This window comes from Fundulus heteroclitus, unplaced genomic scaffold, assembly GCF_011125445.2.
Source record: "Fundulus heteroclitus isolate FHET01 unplaced genomic scaffold, MU-UCD_Fhet_4.1 scaffold_37, whole genome shotgun sequence".
Classification (NCBI taxonomy): domain Eukaryota; kingdom Metazoa; phylum Chordata; class Actinopteri; order Cyprinodontiformes; family Fundulidae; genus Fundulus; species Fundulus heteroclitus.
The window spans coordinates 2,752,184-2,770,253 of NW_023396781.1; the positions used below are offsets into that span (position 1 = coordinate 2,752,184).

Genomic DNA, 18,070 nt, shown 5'->3' on the forward strand with positions numbered 1-18,070 from the left:
ACACGACGGGGACTGGCACCTGCTGGTAAAAAAAAAAAAAAAAAAAAAAAAAAATTCACTGGACGTCTGAGGCAGAACTGGCTTTCTCTGCTCTGAGGCAGCCTTGTCCTCTGCACCGGTGCTGGCTTTGCCAAACTCTAAAAAACCATTTATTCAAAATGACAAGGAAAAATCTGTTTATGTCATCTGTTTTGTTGCAATCTCATGGTGACAAATTGCGACCTGTGGCCTATTATTCCAGTAAACTTCACACTGTTGCAGCTGGTTTACCTGGTTGTTTGCGTGCTATAGCCGCAGCCGAGAAAGCAGTGTTGGCGTCACGTGACATTGTTGGCTAGAACTCTGACAGTTTTTGTTCCACATTCTGTTTCTATCATCCTCCTGGAACAAAAGACTTCTTATTTATCAGCAGCAAGGTGGCCTAATTTTTTTTTAAATTTTATTAGACATGCCTAACATCCCTGTAAAACAATGCAGTATTTTAAACACAGCCACACTTCTGCCTACAGAGGAGGATGAGTAAAGTCATGACTGCGCAGCAGTCTTAAATGTTGTTTGTACCATTCGTCCTGACTTACAAGGCACCCCTTTGTCTAACACTGATCTCGTATTGTATGTTGACGGCTCCTCCTCCCGTTCTGCTCCAGGTTTAAACTGAGATGGGTTTGCTGTGTTCTGACTCAGGTGTTTTACGCTCAGGTCCTTTATAGCACTCCTATTCGGCTCAAACAGCTCAACTCATCGCTTTAACTGAGGCTTGTAAGTTGGTGGAAGGAAAAACTGTGGTATGGACGCATGGATTGGATCATGCGTCCCGAGGGGCAATGCTGGATTTGGTTAAAAAATATTGGTACACAAATGAGTTTTCAGTGGTAGCTGAAAATTACTGCAAAAGTATTTGATCTGTGCTTCTTACAACCCGTCTAGGGTTCCTGCACAGCCACAAGCTGCACATCCGCCTCTACAATTTCCATTCCAACATTGATAATGAATTTCATTAGGCTGACACCTGTTGAATGAAATAAATATTGTCTAGTGATAATGGGATATATTTAGTAAACAAATCTCTGCCGGAATCAGCAAACTTCTGAGTTTCTAATATTATTATTATTATTATTATTATTATTATTTTATTATTATTATTATTAATAATAATAATAATATAATAATATAATAATAACTGAACTTTATTGATCTCACAATGGAGAAATTCACTTCTGCATCTTAACCCATCACCTTGGGGAGAAGTGGGCTGCCACTGTGCAGTGCTTGGGGAACAATCGGGGGTTAAGGGTCTTGCTCAGGGACCAGAGTGCAGGCACTGGAGATCAACTGGGTACTTGCATCCTTCTCTGAGTGCAAGCGCACTGCTCTACTAGACCACCACGCCTCCTTAATTAAAAACATATTATGCTTATCATCCAAATCAGGGGTAGCTGTAGAAAAGGAAAGATTCACCATAAAAAGCAAACTGGCTAAATGTTGTGAAGAAACATTTATCTTGGCCAAAAGCTCTCCCCCTGGTTCTCCTGTACATGCAGATGAGAAATAGATCCAGAGCTACCTAAGTCCTTTGAAATTCTTTTTGCGAGCACAGGGGAGGAGGACCCAATACTAACTTATCCACATTAATAACTGCTCATTTTAAATATTCAATGCTAGAAGTAAGGTTCTGTCACGTTTTTTTCTCTTTCCCATCAGGCCGTGAGAGCTGCGTACCCCCAGTAGTTGATAAAATCCGGCACCAGTTCCAGCCAGGACAGTGGGTGCTGATCCGAGACACCAGAAGGAGCCACTGAAGAGACAAGCGTTGGACTGGTCCATTCCAGATCCTGCTGGTGACCCACACTGTCGTAAAGTCCAAGAAGGAACACCTGGATCCATGCCACACAGTGCAATTGTTCAAGGGAACACCACCTGAGCAGCATCCTGATTAGAACCCCCTGCCTACAGGGGCTTCCGACAACCGCCCGCCCACTGTCCCACACCGGTAACAGGGCAGCGTGACGCGAGAGGCAGTGGGTTTTTTTATTTAGTTTTTTTCGTTTCTGTTTATAAAAAAAAAATAAGTACTGAGTACCAGAAGAAAGGAAATTCACCCTCCGCAGCGGTATGGAAGACTGAAGTTTTTAGGACAGGTGATTGGCATCACACTCATTTTTATCACTCTTGTGCTCACCGGAGAGAAGGTACTCACGAACAATTTGTGACTAAACTGAGTAATCACACCAATCACACCATCGGCTGACTCAAAAGAGAGACCCATCACTTCAGTTACATTCATGATCATGCTCATAACATCTAGTGACAACTAATACATCAGACTGTACGGAAAAAAAATGAGAAATGACAGTTTTTATGCTTGTTCTTGTATTCTACATGCTTTTGATAACCAACCATTATTTTTAACCTGTTTCTATTGACACTGCCTATATTCTAGCAACCTTTTTCCCCTAGTCATTAATCTAACAGGTTAGTGGAGACCATTTTTCCGTGTAAAGAATTACACCATAAGACGACCAAAGGATAACGCAAGTTTTCTGATGTGACAATTTAACTTGTGTCATAACAAAAACTCTTTACATGTTCAAGGTAGTAGGATTCCCATAAGAGATCCAGACATCTGTTTAGCGCAGCAAGAGTCCGCACCTCATTTTTCTGGGAAGGACAGTAAGATTTTTGATGACATCAAAAGCTGGATGACTTTAAATTTCCTGCATCTAAATTTGACAAGACCGAAGTTTAAATCTTTGGGCCAGAGTCCTCAAAAATAAACTTCTTAACCAATCACTTAATCTGGTGGCATTAACCGGCCTCTGGTAATAATAAAAAATCTTGGTGTTTATTTTTGACCAAGACAATGTCATTTAAATCCCATATTAAACAGGTTTCCAGAGTTTCCTTTTTTCAACCTCCGGAATATCGCCAAAATTAGAAAACATTCTGTCCAGGAGTGATGCTGAAAACTGGTCCATGCATTTGTTACTTCAAGGCTGGACTATTGTAATTCTTTACTATCAGGAAGTCAGCCACAAATGCAGTTAAAGCCTTCAGCTGATCCGAAAATGCGGGGCCAGGCAAGAGTGCTGAATGAAAATCAACAAGGAGGGATCGATATTTCTCCAATTTTAGCTTCCCTTCGATTGGCTTCCTGTTAAATCAAGAATAGAATTTAAAATTCTTCTTCCTAAACGTAATAAAGCCCCTTAATAATAAACTCCATCATAGATGCAAGAGCGCTGATTACCCCGTATGTTCCTAACAGAGCACTTCGCTCTCAGGCCTGCAGGTCTGCTGGTGGTGCCTAGAGGTGCTCTAAAAGTAGATATGGGAGGCAGATCCTTAGCTTATCAGGCGCCTCTCCTGTGGAACCAACTCCCAGTGTTGGTCGCGTGAGGCGAGACAACCTGGTCCTACTTTTAAGACGAGGCTTAAAACCGTTTTTGTTTTGACAAAAATTAGAACTCAGTGACGCATGTTACTCTGCTAGCTACCTTTATAGTTTTAAGCTGCTATAAGGCTTAGGTTACTGGAGAATATCAGGATCTAATTTTCTCACTATATTGAGTTCTACTGTTCTTCAATTATGCATTATGTGTTGTCATTTCTGCTTTAACTTTCTGTTCTCTCTCTTTTCTTCTTCATAGTAGTACACCTGGTCTGTGCGTTCTGTTAACTGTGACATCATCCAGAGGAAGACGGCTCACCCGCTACTTAGCCATCTAATGTAGAACAGATTACTGATCAATGTTGTGCTTTCTGTGCTTGTTTGTTCTTCTCCTTGTTGTGTCTCTGTGCTGTCTTCTGTAACCCCAGTCGGTCGAGGCAGATGACCGTCATCGTGAGCCCTGTTCTGCCGGAGGTTTTTTTCCCGTTAATGGGTGTTTTTCTTCCCACTGTCGCTTCAGCAGCGTGCTCAGTTGAGGGATTGCAGCAAAGCCATGTACAATGCAGATGACTCTTCCTGTGGCTCTACGGTCTCCCCAGGAGTGAATGCTGCTTGTCGGGACTTTGAATGCAATCAACTGGTTTCCTTATATAGGACATTTTTGACCAATCTGTATAATCTGACCCAATCTGTATAATATGATTGAACTTGACTTTGTAAAGTGCCTGAGATGGACATGTTTCATGATTTGGCGCTATATAAATAAAATTGAATTGAATGAATTGTAAAGTAATCATACCTGCTTCATTTGCAATGACCCATAGAAATCACTCCTCCAAGTCGTGTGTGGTTAGATTTGACCATTATACAATTCCAGGATCTTAATTTCCAGCACGCAGTTTTAACCCTTAATCTTACAGCTTGCCAGACGGAAGTAAACTGCATGGTACAGGTAACTTAACTGCAACTATGGTAAATTTTCCCAGCACAGATGGATTTTCCTGTCTTAAGAACATGGTTTGGATGTGTGGAATTAGATCATATTTGTATCTGCCTGCTGATTGGTCTGGAGTGTGTTATTTAGCTCATTTACTACCTGCCATTACTACGTATGATTCACTTTACCCGTTACTGGAACAGAAGGCAAGGCTTAAACAGCACAAGGGATCTTGGGTATCTTATTTCCTCATTATGATGTTACTAATGCAGCACATAGAACCAATGACTTGTCTGTTGAATTAGAAAATCTCACTGCTTTACCTGAAAAGACTTCTCCTCTCTTACAGAAGAACAACAGGCTGTCAGAACTATGACCTTGCAAAACATACTGGTCCTAGATTACCTACAAGAGGTTAGGTGATAAAGGAGGTGTTTGTCACATAATTGTAGAACACTGCTGCACATTCATTCCTGATGTGTCTAAAACATGACCAACATTCATGATAAATTACAACAGTTGTTGACAATCCAGCCGAAAAAATAATTAGTGGTTAATCCTGGGATCCTGTGTCTTGGTTAATTTCTGATGGTTGGACCTCCTGGTTAATAAAGATTGGAGGAATTTATTTTCTTTTTGATTTTTCTTTCATGTTGTATTATTCCAATGGCTAAGAGAATGGTAATGAAAATGACTTATGCCACTATGCTGAAGATCAGTAATGATGCAGATGTGCTTTCTGTTTATACTGACCATGATTTGGAGAAGTGTGATGTTTCTGAATTAAAAGATGATGACTACTGATGAAGATGGATTTTACATTACCTAGAGTGCTTTAATGATGTAATAACTCTAACCTAGATGGGGAGTTGATACTGTTGTCAGAAATTCTAGTCTTTAAAATTCAGTAAGATGTATGTTTTAACATTTTTCCTTTCTAATTATTTCTTTAATTATTTTCCTTTTCTTTCACTTTGCTTATGTTTTTTTTGTTTTGTTTTTTTACACAATTTCCTTCATTTTTTTCTTTTTTTTTACTATTACAGGCTCACAGTGTTTTGAATTTTTTCTTTATTATGTGATGAATTCAGCATCAGAAAGAGAGGATTGTTGTGAAAATTTATTGATGTATGTAACTCTGATCATATCTTCTCTGGATGCACCTGCATAATTTTCCCGTGTGAAAGGAAGCTCACATGCTTACAGATTTACTACTGTTGTTTTTCCACATCCAAGGACACAGAGGGGAGTTGAGTTAAGATAAGATTCGTACCAGTGGTTGCACTCCTCTGTAATTACTCCAACTTTCTTTTCTCAACCTAGAATAAAAGTTTGGGTGTTCTTTTTCTCATTGCTCTGTTCCCGACTGCATTGGGGGACAGGGACATTACAAACACTCGTGCTCTTGAATAAAGCACTCTTAAAGACAAACGATGCATCATTTGTTTTCATGAGTGGTGTGCTCACTTAAGTGATAATTATTTAAATCCATTACAGACAGGCACACAGTAACAGACTGAATAATCTTATTACGAAAATGTTATTAGAATGGGAAGTTTTAAGAGATATGATGATGAGATGCAGTGGTAGGAGTCATTTTATTTATATTTAATCTGTTTGGGGAATGGAGATGCAGCTATTCATCTATTAACAGCTGCTTTAGAGGGTAGAATGAAGTTAATGTGTCACTAACAAATCTTATGTAGATTATATCATATTTCTATGTGAAAATTCTTCCCTCAGCTGATACTGTAGGTTTCTGTGTATAAATGTATTAAGACAATTTTATACATGCAATCACTTTTTTCCTTCTTTTAAAGACGTTTATAATGAGACATTTCTAGAAAACTTTAAACTTCTTGTCTTGTCAATCAAGGATGTGAATGTCTGTGTCTCTGAATACATTTAAACATTAAAACTGCACCTACCATATATAATGAAACTGAAGAAAAAAAACACTTGAATGACAAGCTAACCACAGCAGTCTCACATATGGAGGGTATTGTAGCATACACTGCCTTGTAAATGCACAAAAAGAAAGTTATTATTTGAACAGACATTTTAAAAAGTAAATAAGCTGTGAATTTAAAATAAAACATTCTGCATAAATTTTATTCCTGGATAGATGATTTAAGCGTTGACCAATCAAAGCACTCCTGCCTGTGTGATTAGCAAAAATCAGGAGCCAGAATCTAAAACAACAATGCTTATACTACAGCCTGCATAGGAGCTCTGAGCCTCATTTTCCTCAAAAATCATTTTTATGTAAATTTAAGGAGAAAACATTATACAATATTTAAAAATATCTTTAGGTTATGATGTATAATTTTTAAGGGGAAATAACATCTTAAACTAAAAAATAAGGAGCTCCTTGAAGCTGGCAAAGTGGCCTGTTAACTAGCTGGGTTAGCGGGGCGCTAGTGAGCACCTGATGGAGTAGACACGTTTTTCCTGAGCTCCTCTCCATGTTATAGAATAACTCGGTATTTAATTCAAAATTCACCAGTTTACCCGACCTCTTGTTAAAGGTATACTATGCAACCGGGGTTGATTTTCCAGCGAGGCTCCCCCCACAGGGCGAAAGTAAAAGTGCACTGTCATAAAGATGGTCAGCTGTTCTGGTTTCTCCGTCAAGCCAGGCGCGGTTGTTTTGAGCTTAGCAGACAGGCGAATGCAACGAAAAGTCAAAAAAACGGCAGTACAAACAATGACTAACACAGTGAAAGTATGAACATCAGGGTTTCCCGCAGGGCTATCTTGGCGAGGCGGCCGCCTCATCAAACTCACGCTACCGCCTTGCCAACATTCAAAAGAAAAAATAAATAAATAAAAAAATATATATATATAATAATAATAATAAAACAACCTCGCGGTTCTTTGTTGTTGCTTTCGCGCGTGCATATAGTGAATGGCAGGGCAAGACCGACTCTCGTGGTCTTGCATGAGACTTCTGGGCCTGTGGGTGCGGGCCGAGGGCTCTTGCAATTGCAAGTACGGTATTTCCCCCACAGACCACCAGGGCGGCCGAGAAAACCTTTGTTTGACCTGAAATGACTCATTTAATCATCCAAAACGGTATGGAACACATTAATTAACTGAAAAATGTTGCATAGTATGCCTTTAATTTAACCTTAGACTAAAATCGAGGAGATGCGAAAATCGAAGACTGAGCGTGGAAAACAGCAGGATAAGAGCCCTATCGAGACTAGAACGCCTGCATCGCTGGGGTTATCGCTAGCACCAGAACGTGCCATGGCAGATCTCGACACTAGCAAGGACACTAAGGCGGAGTCGAGCAGCATTCTTCTGGCAATAGAAAGTATGAACAAGACGATGACTGATCGATTTGACTCAGAGGCAACGCTAGCATCTACTCAAGCATCTTTGGTGAGTCTAGGAAACCGTATGGCAGAAATTGAAGAAGCTAACTCCAACTACGACCACTGCCTCTCACAAGTTGAACAAGTCTGCGTGAAAATGCGGGCAGAAAACCAAGCACTCTGTTCAAAGGTAATTGACCTGGAGGCTCGCTCTAGGCGTCAGAATATAAAAATTGTTGGTCTGCCCGAAAAGATCGAGAACAGAAGCCCTGTTGAATTTCTGGAGAAGTTTATCCCTGAACTGCTAGGAGCTAGCAATTTTGTCAGCCCTGTTGTTGTGGATCAAGCACACCGTCTAGGGTGACTATCTTCGGAGGAAAAAGCACGACCGCGTGTGATGATAGCCCGGATTCATCACTTCCAAATCAAGGAGAAAATACTACAGCCTTCTCGTCAACAATTCCCCTGACATACAACGAGGCGGCGATCCATTTCTTCCCCGATTTGCTAGTGGAGGTGATTAAACAGCGCCAGGCTTTTGAAGATGTCCGAAAGAGGTTTAAGAAGGCAGGCGCAAGGGTCGGCTTCATCTACCTAGCTCGACTTCGGGTAACTTTGGGGAACTCGGAGCAAGTATTTTCTTCACTACAAGAAGCCGAGGTATCTTGAACATTGCATGCGCTTGGGATGGTGTATATTATCTGGTATGTGACTTTGTTTTCTGCCATTACGCAGGTCGGGACATTCTCATGACCGTGGTTTAAATTTACTTGTGTTACTTGTGTTTTTTTTTTTTTTTTCATATTTGGAAAGAGAGCATAGGGCTCTTTTTTGTTAGCTTAGCTAAACCAGTCTTTCCTATGGTTCGGCAGCCTCTATGCCTGTTTGAGGGGAGCGTGATCTCACTTTGTTTGGGAAAGTGGGATGGGGGGAGGGAGGGTAAGTTCTTAGTTGTGTGTTCTTTATTTTTTTGTTTTCCTCTGTGCTGCTATCAGTGTTGTTTAAGGGTGTTTTTGCTTTACTAGTACTTAGATATGCATCCTAGTTTTTCTTCAAGAGGTGGTGGCATTACTTTTACTAGTTGGAATGTCCGTGGATTGGGACATGCCATTAAGAGGGCAAAAGTCTTCTCTCATTTAAAGTCCTTAGCGGCAGACATTATATTCCTACAGGAAACTCATATTAAGACCACTAGAGCAAACTTGCTTAGGTGCAGCTGGGTAAATCATTCCAGTAAAGCTGTTATGATTAGGCATATTTCCACCGTGTGTGATCCTAATTGCAGATATATTATGGTGACAGGCTACATTTACTCATATCATGTCACACTTTTAAACATATATGGTCCCAATTTTGATGACCCAAATTTTTTCATTAAGGTCTTTAATTTACTGCCCACTCTCTCAGACACACATGGTGACTTGAATTGTGTGCTTGACAATTTTTTGATTAGATCAGCCCAAACAAACCAGTTGCCCTCTGCTGCCTCCAAACCCTGAATAATTTAATGCTATCCACACATCTAGTTAACATATGGAGGCTTCAGCACCCCACACATAGGGATTATTCTTTTTTCTCACAGAGACACACATCTTTCTCTAGAATTGATTATTTTTTGCTTGACTCCAATTTGATAAAAAAAAATGTAATCTCCACCACACATCATAATATTCTAATTTCTGATCACTTTCCCATATCATTGGTACTTGACCTCAACCATAAGAAAGAGCAATATAGTTGGCGGTTCCATCCCTCACTTCTCTCCGACTCCTCGTTTACTCAGTTCATTTCTTCTAGGATCTCAGATTTTCTGGAAACAAACGATAACCTAGAGGTTACAGACGCCACCTTATGGGAAGCTTTTAAGGCTGTGACTAGAGGGCACATAATCTTTTTTGAAAGCTCAATGAGAAAAGAAAAGAAAAAAACGTCTTTTAGAAATTGAAAAAGATCTAACGCAACTAGAAACTGCCTATAAATCTTCTGCTAACTCCACCACCTTACAGAATATTCTTAAACTGAAGTATGAATATAATTACATTTTGTCTGCTCAGGTACAGGACCAACTGTTTAGACTGAAACAAAAACAATTATAACTAGGGGACAAGCCCCAGAAGTTATTGGCCCGACAACTGAGAGGTTTGCAGGCTAGCAAAGCTATACATAAAATCAAATCAAAATCTGGGGACATTATCACTGACCCCAGCAATATAAACAAGCGCTTCAGGGAATATTATCAACAGTTATATACATCTAAAGCTGGGGGGGATGCCGCTGCGTGGCTGGAGAATCTGAATCTCCCTAAATTGAGTGACACAGCGTGTGAGGCACTTAATGCTGACACCACCACCCAAGAGATTCTAGATGCTATAAAGTCCTTTCCTAATGGCAAGAGTGCTGGACCAGATGGTTTTGGAATAGAGCTATATAAGAAATTTCCTTAACAGTTAACTCCTCTCTTGCTCAGGATGTTCAATCACTCATTTGAAACTCAGAAGTTTCAAAGCTCCTTATATGAAGCCAACATCTCACTAATTTCAAAAGAGGGGAGAGATGAGACTGAGCCCTCATCTCACCGTGCGATTTCATTGCTGAACTCTGATACGAAAATTTTCACAAAAGTGATAGCTAATAGGTTAAACAAACATATTGCCTCCATTATCCATGCTGACCAAACGGGTTTCATTCCTGGAAGGTTTTCCTTTTTTAATGTTAGAAGACTAATGAACATAATTTACCATGACTATAAGAAGGATCAGAAGGTGGCGGTCCTCTGCTTAGACGCAGAGAAAGCTTTTGATCAGATTGAGTGGGTATACATGTGGAGGGTGTTGGAGAACTTTGGATTTGGTAGCCGTTTTATTTCATGGATTAAAATTCTATATGCCCAGCCTTCTTCTTCCATTCTAACAAATCAAGAGAGGTCAGCTCCATTTCCATTACATCGTGGAACACGCCAGGGCTGTCCCCTCAGCCCTCTCCTGTTTGTGATTGGTATTGAACCTCTTGCTATTGGTATCAGGCAACACAGCTCTCTCAAACCTATTCGTTTAGGTGATGTGGACCACCATCTATCTTTATATGCAGATAATGTTGCAATCTTTATGTCACAGCCTGAGCAGTCTATCCCCATTCTGTTAGACCTTATAAAGTCATTTGGTGAGGTTTCTGGGTACACAATTAATTGGCAAAAAAGTGAATTTCTGCCTCTTGGGGATAACCATAAAGCGGAATTTCTGCATAAACTCCCATTTAAAGTCACAGACAAGTTGAAGTATCTTGGAGTAACCCTACCAAAAGATCCTAAATTCATATTTAAACTGAATTTTCATGAAAAGGTAGAAAGATTAAAAGAAGATATTGGCAAGTGGCGCACGCTCCCGCTTTCTATGGCGGGTCGTATAAATGCTATCAAGATGGTCTCACTGGCAAGATTCTTATATCTCTTTCAAAACCTTCCTATTTTCCTAACTAAATCCTTTTTTAAACTACTAGACTCAATAGTCATGCCTTTTGTCTGGGGTTTTAAAGCTCATAGAATCTCCAAAGCTCATTTACAAAAACCCAGAGAGAAGGTGGGGATTTGGGTTACTGTGTTTTCAGCATTATTATTTGGCAGCAAATCTTAGAGCTCTTGCCTATTGGCGTGAAGGCTACAGCCTGGAAATTTCAACGACCACCCCTGCGTAGGTGGCCTTTGAAAAGAAAGATGTTAAAGGCAGTTCACTTCCAGCTCTACTTTTCTCAACACCTGTACTGTCTGTAAAGACTAAAGTAAATAACTGAATAGTTCTTAATTGTTTGAAAATATGGCAGCAAATTAAGAGGTACTGCAAGATGCCTAGCACATCTGTATATGCTCCACTGTGTGATAACCATGCATTCCCCTCCTCACTCTCAGATGCAACTTTTTGTAGTTGGAGGCTAAAAGGCATAGCAGTTTTGAAAGATCTGTACATTGACAAACATTTTGCCTCATTTACTCAACTAAAAGCTTTCCTTGCCGTCAATACACTTCTTTAGATATATTCAAGTTAGAAACTATGTCTGCCAAAACCTGCCTAACTTTGAATCCCTCCCTGAGGAAAGCAGGGTTTACAGTCTTGCTTGGCCCACCAGATTCAAAGCACTTGATATCAGATTTTGTCAAGATATTTTCTGAACAGCTGAACTATGCCACACACTCTTTGAGGAAAGCTTGGGAAGAGGAACTGGGACTCCAGATTAATGATATTGTTTGGGAGGAGAGTCTAGGTAGAATCCAATACTGTTCTATTAATGCCAGACATCACTTAATCCAGTTTAAGGTCAAGCACAGACTTCATTATTCAAAAACTAAAATTACATAGAATATACCCTACTGTTTCCCCTTTGTGTGATCGATGTAAGTTAGCTGATGGTTCCTTAACCCACCTCTTTTGGACATGTCCAAAACTTTATGACTTCTGGTGTGGAGTATTCCATTGGTTTTCTGAAATGTATGGTAGTGGGCTCAAGCCCGAGCCAGAGGTGGCACTGTTTGGCTACTCCCTGTCTCTATAGACCAGTTCATTGTTATTGTTTTGATCCGGGTTTTTCGGGCATGCGCGCCGGACTGGTTGGCAAAAGACGAACACAATGGCGGACGCAAACAGAGAAACTGACAAGTTCTCCACGTGTTTTTCTTCTTTAGATAACGTATCACAAGATCGTTTTAAGAGTAACTTGATGGTGTCAGATTGCCAGATCCACACAGCAAAAGCCTGAAGGGACGGAGCGAGTCTGTGAAATGCTGGCCAAGTGTTCCGTACCGCGACATATACAGCTGCCTTATAAACACGCAGGCCAGTACACACGAGAGTATGAAAGCCCCTGAAACCACTGGACGGCTACAATTATTTTTAATCGGGACATAGGCACCAGCAACCGCCGCGACGCCATGAGGGATTAAGCGGGTCAGAAAATGGATGGATGGATGTATGTTCAGACATGTTTGTGCAACAGCACAAAGCGGCGTCGGACACAGGCCGCGTCTCAGCAGAGAGGAAGCCCGGTAGGGAAAAAAAACATTGTTTACTACGGATTATTTTGGTGTTTTTGTCTTGTTAAAATGGGTGGGGGTGTCGGCAACGTTGCAGCGTAAACACAGAAGTACTAGCGCCCGTGAACGGGGGCGTAATGCAGCCGCCGTATTGGAGCAGCCTGCTGCTGCTGCGGGTGCTGCTACTACTCCGGCCTGTGTAGCGATCGCCATCTCCCCTCCGCCGCTATTTAAGTAGAACAATGACTAGAGCAGAATAAAGTTGTATTTACCGGAGATGAAGTGTAGACTGCAAATTCTGTCGTAGTATGATGGCTCCCCCAGTCCATTGGGAGTGTCTGCCTGCGCTCTTTTCATTGAAAATATCCATTTCTTTCTTCGTCCTTCCTCCTTCGGTAAACGACAGAAACGGACATCCAACGATTTGGAATGCCTCTCTGTGCAACCGGCAGCACAACAAGTCGTAGGCATTGTTTAAATTCCAAAAATAAACAAACTAAAAGTACGCTCTAAATCACCCGTTTTGTCATGTAGTAGACGAGAGCAGCTCTGTTTTTTGCCAACCACCGTGCCCGGATATAGCGTGACGTCACGCGTGAACTACCCTATTGACTCACAGTCCTCTTGTACAGCACACCATTATGTATGGAATGTTAATTGCAAAGAGACTGATTTTAAGGCTTTGGAAGTCAGAAGCAGTGCCACTCTTCAAGACGTGGCTAACAGATCTTGCCTCTGTATTACACATGGAGAAAATCCGATATCCCATGACAGACAGTCTTAAAAAATTCTACAAGATTTGGCAGCCATTATTGGACCATCTTGCTCAATTTGATGGAGATCTTGAACAATTTTGAGACTCATAATGAGCCAATTCACCTCTTCCTCGATAAATTCTGTTTTGATTTAAAGTACCAGTGATGCAACAGTACATGCAGGGTTTCCCGCAGCGCTATCTTGGCAAGGCGGCCGCCTCGCCAAACTCATGCTACCGCCTCGCCAAGATTAAAAAAAAATAAAAAACTCGATATGCTTGCATGTTTATTTGACGTTAACACGCGTTTTTTGTTGTTGCTTTCGCGCGTGCATATAGTGAATGGCAGGGAAAAAAATACTAAGTTTCCCTAGTCAACATATAGCTGTTTGCTATTGAACCGATGTAGAAATTTACAAGCAGTCCGTTTAAGAATTGCTGATTTATTACGTTAGGATGTACTATCATCAAATGCAAACTACTGATAGCTAAATTTCTGCACCTAGATGGACAGAAGGAAAGAGTTGAATCAGAAGAGATTGATTAGGATATTAGAAAATACAGGACAGGAAAGAAGACACACACAAACAAATAGAAGAGGCTTAAACTGGAGTTCTGAGTCAGGTTCACATTATGGTTTCTCATGTTGACAATTAACACTACACGAGTCGTTTTTTGTTTTGTTGTTTGCAGCTTCATGTTAAAGTTGATCCAGTTGTGCTGTTCTAAACAGGCCTTCTTCGCCTCCACTGTAAGTACAGAGCATCTGGGCAGCTTTATTTATTATTAGAGCCTTTATTACAGTACAATATCAGGTTGTATTGTGTCCACTCTGTTTATATTTCTAGCAGTGTAGTTGTGCTAGAACAAAAGATGTTTGATGGTCTAGGTTTCTAATTTACATATGTTGCTCCTATGCAGGTTGGAATATCTCTATACCTCCCTATAATCAAAGGAGTCCTGCAGAGTGAAATTCTGACTGTAATAAAATATTAAAGAGACATATGCATTGTGTTTTGTTCTAAAATTTTCCCTACACTTGAATCTATTATATAACTCTCTTAACTACTTTGTGATGCATCGTGGTACATTGAACTGTAAAGGTTATGTGAAATTTGTACTAATATTCAGCTCTAGAATCCAGTCAAATGTGTCCTTTTTTACTTTGAGCACCTGCCCCTTCAGTGGTCTCTGCGCGGCCCTGGTTGAGATTAAAGTGAAGTTACAAGACGGGGTTGTTTTTTTTAACTTTAATGTCTGACTAGAGCGCTGGAGTTTACTTGGAAATTAATAATTAGCTTGTTTTTAATATTGATGCTGGGAATATTGCCTAATTAAAGAGAACAACCCTGACTGCACACATGTTAATATGCGGGGGGGTTTTACACTAGGATTTAAACATTAAGCAACGTTAAAATATTGAAGGTCAAAAGATTGTTTTAAAAACATTTTTATGGTTAATAAAAATCTACTTTCATAGAAATATTAAAAATAAACAGTTAACTTTAAAATTAAGATTTAATGGAGGATCATTTATAAACCTTATAAAGGTGAGTAACAACAAGTTGAAATAAAGAGGCGTTCAAATGTGTGTAGACAAGAACAGGTGAGTCAAAATATTTTTACAAGCAACTGAAGTGATGATGGAGATCATATGAATAATCGTGATTAGTCGACAATAAAAATAATCGTTAGTTGCAGCCATAATTCCAATGACTTTCTGCATCTTTGTTTTGGGTTCAAAGCCAACTCTTGTTGATTTTGTGAAAATGACATTGGAACTGTTGACCATTTGTTCTTTCATTATTTGTTCTCAGAGGCATTTTGGCCTGGATATTTTCTTGTGGTGGCATCCTAAAGTTTCTCAGCTGGGGAAGTTCTGTTTGAAAGGTATTATATACGGACTGATTCTGGAATGCCGGAAAAACTCTTTCTTGGTGAACACTATTCCAATACTTGGTGGGGAAATATACACAGGTCCAAAGTCAAGAAATGGACTCCCAAATATTTTGTTTTTTTCAATGATTTTCTTATCTTTGTTAATGGCCTTAAAGTAATGCAAAACTCCAAGGCTATAATAAAACTATATTATCAACATTATCAATGAATACAATCTGATAGCGTGTAGCTGTGTAACTTAATTTATTTTATTCTTTGTTTTACTTTACTTTTCCTCTCTTTGGCCTTCTTACTGCACCTATGCCTCCACGTATTTTGCATCTTCATAAGCCATATGTACAAATGCCTTTTTGTTTGTACAAGACTGTTCAATAATTTAAAAAACAGATCAGACAGACAGCTCATGGTTAATTTAATAGCCAATCTGCCCCAAAGGTGTGAAAGTTTCCTACTGAGGTAAATCTGCAGCGTCCCAGCAGTCAGAGGCGCTGCTGAAAGCTGGTTCCGCTAGAAAATAACGTGAATAAAGAGACGCTCGGTCCTCAGAGACCCTGAAGTATTCAGAACAAAGGCGGCCAGAAGCAGCAGCCGCTGTCCTCCTGAAGCTAACAATGGAGCAGCGGTGTTAGCCACAGAGCTAGCTCTGCCAGCTGGAGGTACGTACACGGATGAAGTGGCCTCTGGGCGGCCCGCTGAACACAAACGGGTTCTCCGAAAACGGTCCACCGGGTCCTGGGGGCGGGGCTCCGCGATGAGGCAGGGGACAAGGCCCCTGGGCACTGAAATGTGGACCGCGGGGCGGCGGAGGACCAAACGGCGGCCGAGGCCTCTGCACAGGTGGATCCGGCCGGTACATGATCTAAGAACGGAACACGTCACAGCATCACCCAGCCCACTACTGTCCGACAGAAACAGCGCCAGTTTAGGCCCAGACTCACTTTGTTCGCTACCGTTTAGGGTCTCAGTGCGCTATTCACGTTTACTACTAGACTGCCGCTGCCACCGGGAATAAAAGTGACTAAACATCCGGAGTATGTGTTCTTCTTCTGTGTGCATTACCGCCACCAACTGGTGCGGATTTGACACTGCAGCTGTGTCTCCAAGGACGCATTTTAAGGCCAGTGTATGTATGGAGGACCAATCCTGCCATAATTAAAAATACACACAGAAATAAATGAAGGACTTAATAATATAAAATGGCTTAAGAAAAGTGGCTAATAATATGAATTTGTGTGCCATTTAATGTGACAAAATAATAAAAATAAGATATTTCTTCAACAATTCATCAATTATTCATCAAAAAATATATATTTTAACTTACACTTTTATTTTTACTTTTCTTCTTGCTTTTATGCTGACTTATTTTTAACCCTTGTATTTCTGAAACAATCATTTATTTCTGCCTCTAACATTCCTAGCTGTTTTTTTACCCAAAGGATTTACACCTGCCCTTTTATTTCCTTTTCCCCTTTTTCCACTTTGTGTATTTCTAGTTCTTGTATTTAAAGCAACATTTTTAAAGCATGTTTTTACTCCACCATAAATATTTCTATTTTATTTTAACCTTATATTTCTGAAACATATATTTATTTCTGCCTCTAACTTTTCTAACTGTTTTTTTACCAACCCAATTTTTGCCTGCCCTTTTTATTTCCTTCTCCCCTTTTTCCACTTCGTGTATTTCTACTTGGTGTTTTTTTACTTCCTCTTTTTCCACTTTGTTTATTTCTACTTGGTGTTTTTTTACTTCCTCTTTTTCCACTTTGTTTATTTCTACTTGGTGTTTTTTTACTTCCTCTTTTTCCACTTTGTGTATTTCTACTTTGTGTTTTTTTACTTCTTCTTTTTCCACTTCGTGTATTTCCACTTCATGTATTTCTACTTGGTGTTTTTTTACCTCCTCTTTTTCCACTTCGTGTATTTGTGCTTCGTGTTTTATTACTTCCTCTTTTTCCGCTTGGTCTGACTGCAGCTGTTAATGTTAATACGATGGCAGGGAGGGAGGGGGGAGAGGGGGGGCGGTGTCACCGGCAAAGCTTCACAACTATTGGCCAAGGCCTGCCTCCCCGGAAACGAGCCTGCATCAGCTGGCCGCTTTCCCAGAATGCACCGCGGCCACAGCTTGATTATGGACAGCGCTATCAGAGATCACAGTGGTAAGTTAAAAATTACCTTTTCTGCTGCTGTTGTTCTTTAAAAGTATGTTTGAGGCGACAACATTATACTTTAAGCTTCCCTATATGGCCTGTTTACAGAGTTAGTGTGTAATTAAAAAAGAAAAAGTCCGACATGAGTGGACCACAGTGATCTGCAGATTCATTCGGGAGCGTCAGAAAGCTATGGTGCATTCAGGAGCATGGGACATTTCATATTTACAAGGAAAGAGGCATAAAACGGAACAAAACTTCACTCATACAATATTGTGTCTATCCAGAAACAGTGTGGGCTTTCTTACAATACTGAATGCTCTATAATTGTATTTGTTACAAAGAACATAAGATAGTTGTTGTTGTTGTTGATTTTTATTGCCGAGTGCTTTTACACGGACATGCCGGTTAAACTGTAAGTAAAGTAAAAAACACAAAACAAAACCTCAATACTTAGTTTTGCAATATTCAATAAACACAAACTTAAACATAGATTTAGGAGCTAGGCTTGACCTAACTGACCAGTTATAAGGCAGAGTTCACACTTAGAAAACTTCGTGACATAATAAACAGCAGCATTCATACATCACTGTGCAGCAAAATAC

The 18,070-nt window shown here is 40.2% G+C and overlaps 1 long non-coding RNA gene across 1 annotated transcript; it reads left to right on the forward strand.

Moving 5' to 3' along the window:
• Nucleotides 1-12,653: 12,653 nt before the first annotated feature.
• Nucleotides 12,654-15,386, forward strand: LOC118560042. The gene is made up of 3 exons (XR_004929030.1): nt 12,654-12,677; nt 14,113-14,170; nt 14,341-15,386. It is a non-coding gene; the product is annotated as an uncharacterized LOC118560042 (long non-coding RNA).
• The last annotated feature ends 2,684 nt before the right edge of the window (nt 15,387-18,070 follow it).